Source organism: Panicum virgatum, chromosome 5N (assembly GCF_016808335.1).
Source record: "Panicum virgatum strain AP13 chromosome 5N, P.virgatum_v5, whole genome shotgun sequence".
Lineage (NCBI taxonomy): Eukaryota > Viridiplantae > Streptophyta > Magnoliopsida > Poales > Poaceae > Panicum > Panicum virgatum.
In genome coordinates this window covers 24280232-24290870 of record NC_053149.1, presented here as the reverse complement: position 1 = coordinate 24290870, position 10639 = coordinate 24280232, and the positions used below count along the sequence as shown (strand labels likewise).

Sequence of the window (10639 nt, the reverse complement as noted above, 5' to 3'; positions counted from 1 at the left end):
GTGTCGGCATGCTAGTTATTTGTCGTGTCAGCTTGCTACTGGACAAAGTCTGAAGGCTTGAACAAATTAATGGACAAGAACTTGTGGTGAGCAATTTGTAGTTACAATAGTCCCGTCGTCCAAACAACATAAACTGCGTCACTTCGTGTAAATTTGTAAGCCGTGGTTTCTTCTGTGAAGTAAAGTTCGAAAGGTTTCTTCTACCGTGCTTGAAAAGGATATGATAACTAGGGATGAAGGTAGATAATTTTTGGGTTATTGGATTGATCTAAAAAATTGATAAAATGAACTAGAATGATATTATGTGTAAATAATTTGGGAGGAGAAATAAACTAGAGTGGCATGGTATCATAATTAATTAGCTCAAAAATACCATTGGATACCCACTTGCATCCTTGGATGCAACTGTCTTTCGGCTTTCTAGCCTCTCTAATCAATAGAATATGCAGCTCTTCTACCGGTTCATTTTAGATAAAACTTTAAATAAGTACTTATTAGAATATCAACTTTAATGATAGGATACAAATAGTATAGTTACTAGTTGTACCTATTGATACCTTCTGTGATCTAATAAACCTTCCATCAAGTGTGCCAGACAGGTCCGTGCAGCATTTGGATTGTTCGACTTCTATGGAAGTTTTAGAGGATCTGAATACTTAAATTTACAAGGGCCCTTTGGAACAAAGAGTTCATTTGACGAATCCATATCACATTGGAAACTAATCGATGTTATCTTTGAAGCCAAACGCATCACCTCTTTTACCTCGCTGGTAGAGTGCACATGCAACATGCATGTGTTTTCAAAAACATACAAATAAGAAATTTATAATATATGGAGTGCACGTGTTTTGGATATGAGAAGCACGGACCGTGAAGGTCAGGTTGAGGGCCCTCCTCCCTTCTGTCTACCGATCATCCCTGTCGTCCACTCCCCTACCCCCTCTTTCCTCCCATCCCCTGTCTTGTAAAACTCTCACTATTTCCATTCTTGCAATGGAAATGGGGCAAGCCTTGATTCAAAAAATAAAGAAATTTATAATAAATAATAACTTATATCTATAGGAAAAATGTACACCCATAAGGTTGTATTTTCTAAACACTTCATAAACAACAATTTTTTACAGTAGCCAACAATTAGCATGGCATGCATTAAAATCGATCAATAACAAAAAACATGGTATTTGAATTCTTTGTGCAAAGAGTTGTAGAAAAGTTTTTCTAGCTAAGCAAAATATAGGGATACAAGCCATAATGTTTTGAGTTGCATTACTACATAACAGTTGTGACATAAAATGGCACATTGCGACATATCATCCATACAATTCTTGACGATCTTAATCTAAAAATTTCTTGACGATGGACATCATATAATGATTTTTACTTAAAATTGAGAAGTAAAAAACTAAAAATATTGTTTATGGACCAACTGAAAATAATGTCAACGGGAGGTCGGGAGCCAACGCTTGGTGAAAGATAAGAGCCAGGTGGCACAAAAGAACTTTCCTCCAGTGCAATGTAGACTGATTAGCTCGCCACCGCACAAGGCGACCCAAGAGCCAAAGCACCATTTAGAGCAAAAATTGCATCAACTTGCATCGTCCAGTTCCAAATATTCTGTAATGTTGTGAGCCATTAAGTTCAGTTAGTACACAGGCAGAATAAAACACCAGTTATCGCATAGCGTGTATGCACATGATTTGGAACAGAAATTGTGTACAATATGCTAATACTTATATGAAACCATATAAATAAAATCGGGTAATCTTATTTGAAACCATATAAATAAATCAAACTGCAACATATGCTAATCTTATTTGAAACCAGAAGATCAGGTAATTCTTGTGTAATCCAATGTCTATAAATAAGAAGAAAGCTCCTACATTTATTTATCATTTGATTGAACGGCACACAGGCATAACAAAAGACTGCGAGCGATAGTTTTAGCTTTGTCTAGCTGACCAGATCACATTGCAATGCAAGCACTGCCACCACCAAAGCTCCATCTGTTCCAAAGCAGGATTTGGAGGTGAAATAAACATTTTTTTTTTCTGATTCTAAGTATTTCAATTTAAGCTTATATGCAATCATTTATGCTTGGAATATGAAACACTGAATCAGACGTGTCCTACTAAAAAATGTCAGTTATCACAATGAACAGAGCATACCTCCTCCCATCCCATCTGGTCCAATTCTCCTTCCTGTGCTTGCAGCTTGTACAATCGTAACCCCTTTTCTTCAAACACAGCTAATTCGCTAAAAACAGCTAGCTTTCAGTGATAGAGGCAAACTGACATAACACCATTCTTAAATAAGCAATGACTTGCTGGTACTTAGTAGTTCCCAAGATTTCTATTCCAATAGAAACCATAGGCTTCTTTCCAAAACAAGTGACCAAACAAATAAGTTTCGCAGCAAAATCCCCCATTTTGTGATATTGCATATATCCTGCTCATTTAGTCTAATTAAATGGAATAGAAGCCGGATATCATATTGTCAACTGCTTAGAGGCCCAGACTACAAATAGAAGAAGAAACCATTAAACTCACCATTCCAATAATGGTAATTATGTAACTTGCTGTCCTTGTATGGCAGGCCAAAAAATTCATTCTTGATGTCCTCCACCTAATTGTCAACTGCTTCGATGGATCAATAGAACATAAATGCTAATTCAAGACTAAACAGATAAAAAATTTAAACATGGATTAGTACATAGCACCTAATTACACAACTAACAAGGTCTGAGAACTGCTAGCTTTCCTAGTTCTGCACACTTGTTAGTAGCAACGCTAATTCAAGATTACTTTACTTTCATGTCACCACGAATCATTGGGACATTGTCCCATCTGCCGACGAGGAAGGGGAGGCCCGGGACGGCAAGGCTGATAGGTGTGGCGGCACCGGCCTCGTTATGCTGGTGTGTGACGCAGCAGGAGCTCTTTCCATAGCTGCGAGCGGCCGGGCGAGGACGGGGAGAGACCGAGAGAGGGAGGGAGCTTTTTTTTTTGAGAGCAATAGGTATCTTTCATTGATCAACAGCGATCATTACAGAGTTTTGACAAAATAAGTTCAGGAGGAGAATGAAACCATTCTGACACACACAACTGATCAGCTGACTTAGCCAAAGCATGAGCTACCTCATTACAATTTCTACTTACATGGATAAAAGAAAAGACAACAGAAGAAACTCTCATCAGTTGTTTAATATCTTCAACGATAATCCCTGAATGTGAGCGATCCACCTTTCTTGATCGTAACTTGTTGATCAGCGTCAGGCAGTCAGAGGCCACCACAACTTTATCATATGGCAGTTGCATGGCAAAGAAAAGTGTACGCCTGAAAGCAATCGTCTCAGCCAACTCTGGGTTTGTGATTTTGTCGATCCCTTGCCTGAACGCGGCCAAGAATTCTCCTCTATGATCACGGACCACTAAGCCCAGGCCATACGATTTGCATCCACAAAAATAGCTGCATCTACATTAATCATAATCCATCCCTCCGGCAGTGGACTCCATTGATTTGGCATTGTGGATTCACACCTTTTGGGGGAGATAGATTGATAGCAATGCAGGAAGACCATATCCACATATGCAAGAATTTTTTTCCACCGAGCACCATGGGTGCAGTTCAGTTTCTCCATTTCTCATTGCATTTCTAGCCTCCCAAATATGCCAAAATGCAATAGCTAGAATTGTAGTCTCTCTACTGGTGCACCTGGACAAGATGTCAAATAGCCAATTCCTTGCAGAACCACACCATTTTTGGTTAATTTTGAGACCTGTTCGTTTCTTTAATTCCTTCCATACCTCAGCCACATACTGGTAGCCTATAAATGTGTGATGCAGATTCTCCTCTCTAGCACAATGGCAGCAAACCTCTGATGCTGTAATGTTCCTATTCTTCAATTGTTGACCTGTGGGGAGACAATAATGAACAAATCTCCACAGCATAATTAGCATCTTGGGTGGTACTTTAATTTTCCACAGCCTCTTCCAATCATTGGCAGCTTGATCTTGGTTTGATGTTGCACCTTTACCTTGAGCACTGGTTTTCAAGTACACTTGCTGACACCTTGCCATAATATACGCCGATTTGATAGTGAATGTCCCCGTCTTTGTCCATGGCCAAGAGACACAATCTGGAACCCTGTTACAGCTCAACGGGATTTGGAGGATTCTGCTTGCATCTGTGGATGAGAAGCAAGCAGCAATTAATTCTTCATTCCATCGACCTGTGGTTGTGTCAATTAAAGCACTCACTCTTAGCTCATCAGGAATAAAGACAGTGGGTTTAACTGTGTGGCACGATGCATCTAAGACCCATCTATCTCTAGTAATTCTTATATTTTCCCCATTCCCAACTCTCCAGACAATGTCTCTTTGTAACAAGTCCTTACCAAACATGAGACTTCGCCAAGTAAAAGAACATGATCTGGTTACAGCGGAGTCCAAGAAAGAACCCTGGTAGTATCTTCCTTTCAGTACCTTTGCACATAAAGAATGTGGTTCCAACATTAGTCTCCAACACTGTCTAGCTAGCATTGCTTGATTAAATAATTTCATGTCTCGAAAGCCCATCCCCCCATGAACTTTGGAGTTGTTAACAAATCCCAAGATTTCCAGTGCAATTTCTTCTTCCCCCCTTCAAAACCCCACCAATGATTGGAAACAATAACTCTCATTCTATCACAAATAAAATCCGGAAGCTGAAAGCAACTCATTATATATGTGGGAATGGCCTGAGCTACAGATTTTAACATTGTCTCCCTTCCTGCCCTTGACAGGGGTCTATCACTCCAACCTTGTACCCTTTTCCACATGTGCTCAGATATAAAATTAAAAACAGAATTTCTTGATTTCCCCACAAAAATTGGCATGCCAAGATAAATAGAGTGGATGGCTTCGTTGTGTACCTGTAGAGAATCCTTTACCCTCTGTTTTATATGATCTGGGCAATGAAAACCAAAGAACAGAGTAGATTTTTGAAGATTTATCCTTTGTCCTCATCCCCTGCTGTAGATCTGTAAAAAAGATTTCAAGCTATTAATACATTTCACATCAGTCCTAGTAAAGAAAATACTATCGTCTGCAAAAAGAAAGTGTGAGATGCGTGGTCCCATAATTCCATTTCTCACCCCTTTTAAATGGCCCATTTGTTCCTCTTTTTTCAATAAACATGACAGGCCCTCTGCACAAAGAAGAAACAAGTAGGGACTTATAGGGTCGCCCTGTCTCAATCCTCTTGATGGAATAAACGGTTCAGATAGGTCCCCATTTACTTTAATTGAATATCTTACAGAGGTAACACAACGCATGACACTATTAATCCAAATTTGTTCAAATCCCATTTTTTGTAAAACCCCTTCCAAATAGTTCCATTCGACCCTATCATATGCCTTCATCATGTCAATCTTCAACGCAAAAAAGGGGTTCCTTGCATGTTGTCTTCTAATAGTATGCATGCACTCATAGGCTATCAGTACATTGTCTGTGATTAACCTCCCTGGTACAAAAGCACTTTGTTCTTCAGCAATAATGTTAGGAAGCACAACTTTCAGCCTATTTGCTAATACTTTAGAAGCGATTTTGTACAGGACGTTACAAAGGCTAATAGGCCGAAAGTTTGTTAGTTTCTCAGGTCTCGACACCTTGGGAATGAGAACAATTATTGTGTCACATAGACCTTTTGGAATTTCATCACCCCTCAGGAAGCTCCTAACAGCATCACATATATCATCTTCTAGGATTGCCCAGTGTTTCTGATAGAACATAGCTGGAAAACCGTCTGGTCCGGGAGCTTTTGTTGGGCCCATCTGAAAAAGCGCCTCCCTAATTTCCTCATTAGTATATTGCCTTCATAATTCATCATTTGTGGACTGATCAATGCGAACCGGAATCGACTCTAGTACCCTTTTTGTGTCATCATGGGGTTCTGTTGAAAATAGATCTTTGTAAAAGGAACCTGCCATCTGTTTGATCTCTGACTGATCGTCACACTTGCTTTCATCCTCCCGTAGAAGGTTATTTATTTTATTTATTCGTCTTCTTGCTGTAGCTCTCGCCTGAAAAAAGGATGTGTTACGATCTCCAGCTTGTAACCAGTCCACTCGAGAACGTTGGCGTGCCATGATCTCTTCCCTTTCAAACAATTCACAAAGTTTTCGTTCAATTTCCTTCTCCTCTTGACAGTAAGCCCCTGTGGCACTATGGATCCTGAGCCATGACAACCTCTTCTCAAGCTTCCTGATTTCTATCTTAGGAGCCCCAAATGATTCCCGACTCCAGGCTGCAAGAGACTTTGCCATCCCACTCAGCTTGCTCCATGTTGTATGCAAATTCCTTGGTTCATCTCTACCCTCTGTTCATAATCTCTCAACTATTTCTTTGTAGTTAGCTGCTCTGCACCATGCTGCCTCATATTTGAAGTTATAGTTGAAACCTTAATTTTGCCTTCTTTCACCTGCTCTATCAAGCGACACCAACACAGCATAATGGTCGGAGGATGTGGTGATAATATTTTGAACCTGTGTATCAAAGATTTGTATAAATGGTCCATTTGCCACAGCTCTGTCCAACCTGACCCGCACGTTATCACGCCCTTGTTGTCTATTATTCCAGGTATACTTGGGTCCACTGAAACTCAAATCAACAAGCTGGCAATCCTCCAGACATTCACGGAATTGGCACATTTGTGCTTCCCCTCTAGTACAAGTCCCTAGATGTTCATCATTATAAATCACTTCATTAAAATCCCCCATACATATCCACAAACCATTCCATTGGGCTTTGAGGAAACGTAACCGATTCCAAAAGATGTGCCTTAGCTCTGCCTTTGGTTCCCCATACACAAAGGATGCTCGCCACATTAATCCTGAGTCCTCCTTAATTTTCACATCAATAAAGTTTTTACACACATATTGCAAACAGACACATGTAGTACATGTAGACCAGAAGAGAGCTAACCCCCACTTCTCCATGTACAATTGACTGCCAAGCAACCATTGTATCCTAATGACCACATAAAACGCCTCACCTTTTCTTCTCTCATTTTGGTCTCAGATAAGAATAGGAGGGACGGTACTGCTTCACTAACCAGCGAAGCTCTCCAACTGTCGAGTCCCGTCCCAAGCCTCGACAGTTCCAACTTAGTAGATTCATGGTTCCCGTCGGGGCTGCATCGAAGCCTCCGCCGATATGTCTTCAATGGGGACCTTTGATTTCTTCACTTTCTTGCCTATTTCTTCAAGTGTTTCATCTAAATCAAAGTTCACTCTTGATTGCTGCTGTGTAGAATTCTGCACTAATTGAGGATTTGCAATAACTAAAGCCATTGCATCATGCTTCACTTCTTGCTCATCACAAACAATGGTATTAATCTGAAAAGGTGGATTCTCGCCTGCTTGCGTTTTACACCTTGGTTCTTTGGCCGATACGGAATTAGTTCTTTGCTGACATCCCCATCCTTTCCAATCATCTTCTTATCTCCACTTCTAACCTACCTTTTCATAGGAGGGGTTGCTTCATTCTCCAGCCTAACTGTATGTCTTTCACCCAACCCTAAAGACCCCATTGGGTTTACTTGATTATGAGGACCCTTTGCAGCCTGGTTGCCTTCACAGGAGCCTCTTTGCCCAACAGAATAAGCTTGGTTGCCTTCACAGGAGTCTCTTTGCCCACCAGAACTTATACTGCCACCTGTTGAGGTGGATTGTCTTTCACCTACTACTCTTCTCAACTTGCTTTCCTCAGATGCTCTCAAATCCTTCCCGTAAGGCAAGAGCCCCTTTTCATCTCTCTCTGCCGGAGTTGGACACACAATAGAGGAGTGCCCAATGAGCCCACAAGAGTAGCAATAGCTTGGTAATTTTTCATACCTGACACTAAAATGCTCTGTTGCTTGCCTTTTCTCTGAAAATATTGTGATACAACGTAGGAGGGGCTTAGCTAAATTGATCTATACTTTAGCTCTAAGGAAGGGTCCCCATGCTCTTCCCTGAGAGTCAACCTCAACCTTCAACACTGATCCAACTTTTTTGGCCAATTCCCAATCCCATTTGCTGTTCATTAGACCAAAGGGGAGGTCGTGGATTCTGATCCAGATTGGCATTTTGTCAAAAGTTACCTCAGACGGTCTCAAATTTGGATCAAACCACTGCACCAGAACAAGCTTGTTGCCTACATTCCAGGGGGATTCATCTAAAACTCGCTCCCAATCTTGTTAGGAGCTGAATTCCGCAATAAAGGTGTTATCTCCTACTGATTTTACCTCCAATCCTCTTGGGTTGCCCCATGGCGGCCTGAGAGCTGACATGATTGTCTGAATGTGTAGAATATTTGGTGACAGTACCTTACCAATAACAGCCAGGTTTGAGGTCGCCAGGCCCTCCAGGGAGATGTCATCTACTGACAGCACACTGCTTTCCTCTGCTGTCAGCTTTAGACGCCCCATTAGCTCTGTGACATTGGAGCTTGATCCATTCGCTATTTCTGCCTCCATGGATGGCAGAACAAGAAATGCTGCTTCAAATCTTCACCTGCAGCTACTAGAACCACTTCCCTCCTACAGATCCTACAGCCAGTCCACAATCACCCCTCCCAAATGCCTTCGCAAGCCAAGGATGGGTAGCGAAGCTAGGTTCGCCCCTTAGTCATCCCGAGCCGCGACCACAGAGGAAGGGGGAAAGGGATCTTTCTGGGTTGTAGATCGAGGACTGAAGTGGAAAATAGGTGCACCTCGCCGTAGTTGCTAGGGCACAGAGAAGTCCCAGAGCCCAGGTCCGCCGTTCGCCGGAGCAGCGCGTGGGGAACGAGAGCACGGGAAAGTTCCAGCCGGTTCTAGGTGGCGCTTCGAGGGAGCTGTGAGAGTGAGAGAGGGCCAGCTGGCTGGTGGGCAACAGGTGAGCAGGCTGCGCAAGATGGGCCTGCACCCTTCACCTAGCTGGGAGAGGTTGGCGGCCAGGCATGTTTGGGTAGAGACCGAGAGTGGGACAGATGGAGTTGTGGGAGTCTTTTACCTATATATACCATTATGAAAGATGGTGGTTACCTATGTACCACTAAAAAGTTGACTCGTACCTGTAAGCCATCGTGCGAACTTTCTTTTACCCATGTACCATTCCATCTACAGCAGACGCTAATGGTGTCAAATGGAGCTACGAAAAGACAAAAATACCCTCGGACCCACTTGTCATTCTCTCTCTGTTGGCTACCCGCCGATGAAGGCCGCGGCGACAGTGCCCGCGCCGGCGAGCACCAGCATGCCCACCGTCAGTTACTGGCGCTCGTCCTTGGCCCAGAGCACACATAGGAGGCTGCACATAGGGATAGCAATGGTTCAGTTTTGGATCGGATATCCGCGGGTTTCGGGTCTAGCGGGTTCGGATTCGGGGATGATTTTTGACCCACGGTTTTCGGGTTCGGACCCCAAAATTTATTGGGTTCTGTTTCGGGTTTGGTTTTTCACCCGTGGATACCCAATGGATAACCATTTGGAGTAAAAACTCATACTTTATAGTATACTTAGCAATAAGTTTGTTTACTTAGACTACAAAATTTATTCTAAATTGGCTTAGAAAATTATTTACTATTTGTTGCCTCTTGTTTATACATGTAAATATTTTATATATCTTGTGTATGTTAATAAGAAGTACTTATTTCTCTTACTATGTTGCCATACAAAGCGGGTTTTGGGTATCCAATCAGGTTTCGGGTATCCGCGGGTTGCGGTTTCGGGGATGGATTTTGAGCTGAATCAGTCTTCGGGTCGGGTTCGGGTTTTAAGTTTGAGTTTTGGTTTTGGGTGCCCAGACACTCCACCCGACCCAAACACGACCCATTGCCATCCTTAGCCGCACATCTCCTCCTCCAGCTTCGGCGACACTATCCTTCATGCTCTTGGTCACCCGAATCGTCTCCATCCACCCGGAGTCTACGCGGCCAAGGAGAAGAGCTCACCACTATCTTCGAAGTCGAGCCCCATGGACCTGCTCCTACTGCCGCGGGCGTCCACTGCAAACTTGGCACGCACGAAGCACGGGTTTGCCGTGCGGCGGTGAGGCCCGGGAACGCGGCCACATCGTGCGTGTCCAGGCTGCCGGCGAGGCCGAGGCCGCAGAGCTGGAGGGAGGTCAAATCCGCTCGACTCCCCTCCATGGATTTCGAATCCACCGCACCCCAAGCTCACTCACCTCCCTAGCTCCCTCTTCAACCTCTCCAAACGCAGCCCCGACCCCCATACCGGCGGGAATTAGAGATTCTCCGGTCACCGGCCATTAGTGCCCCATGAGCTCCACCTCACCGTCGACGACCTACCCTCGTCCTCTCTCCGCTCAATCTTGGTATAGAAATCTGGTTCCTCTCTCCTCCACTATGCTCATGCTCCCTCTACTTACTCGCATTCACCGGCCAATCGGCCGAAACGCCGCCGCTCCAACCCGCCTGCACCGCCGCACGCACGCCGGGCGCCGCCCTGCGCACCCCTACGCTGCGCCACGGCGAGCCACGGCTTCGCCCGGCATTACTGGCCGCGCCGCCGCCTTCTAGCCTCTCCGATGGCGCTCTTGCCGCCTGTGCGCCGGCCTGGGCCTCGACGCGCGGCAGTTTGAGGCACCTTCCCAGACGCGACGGAGGTACACGCAGCGGAG

At 43.9% G+C, this 10639-nt stretch overlaps 1 long non-coding RNA gene across 2 annotated transcripts; it reads right to left on the bottom strand.

Annotated features, from left to right (window-relative positions):
• Nucleotides 1-1180: 1180 nt before the first annotated feature.
• On the bottom strand, nucleotides 1181-2989 carry LOC120675708. 2 transcript variants are annotated; one of them, XR_005675456.1, is made up of 3 exons: nucleotides 2547-2989; nucleotides 2166-2445; nucleotides 1181-1614 (listed from the first exon to the last, which is right to left on the bottom strand). It is a non-coding gene; the product is annotated as an uncharacterized LOC120675708 (long non-coding RNA). The 2 variants fall into 2 exon arrangements; XR_005675455.1 differs by having other exon boundaries at nucleotides 2166-2989.
• Nucleotides 2990-10639: the final 7650 nt, after the last annotated feature.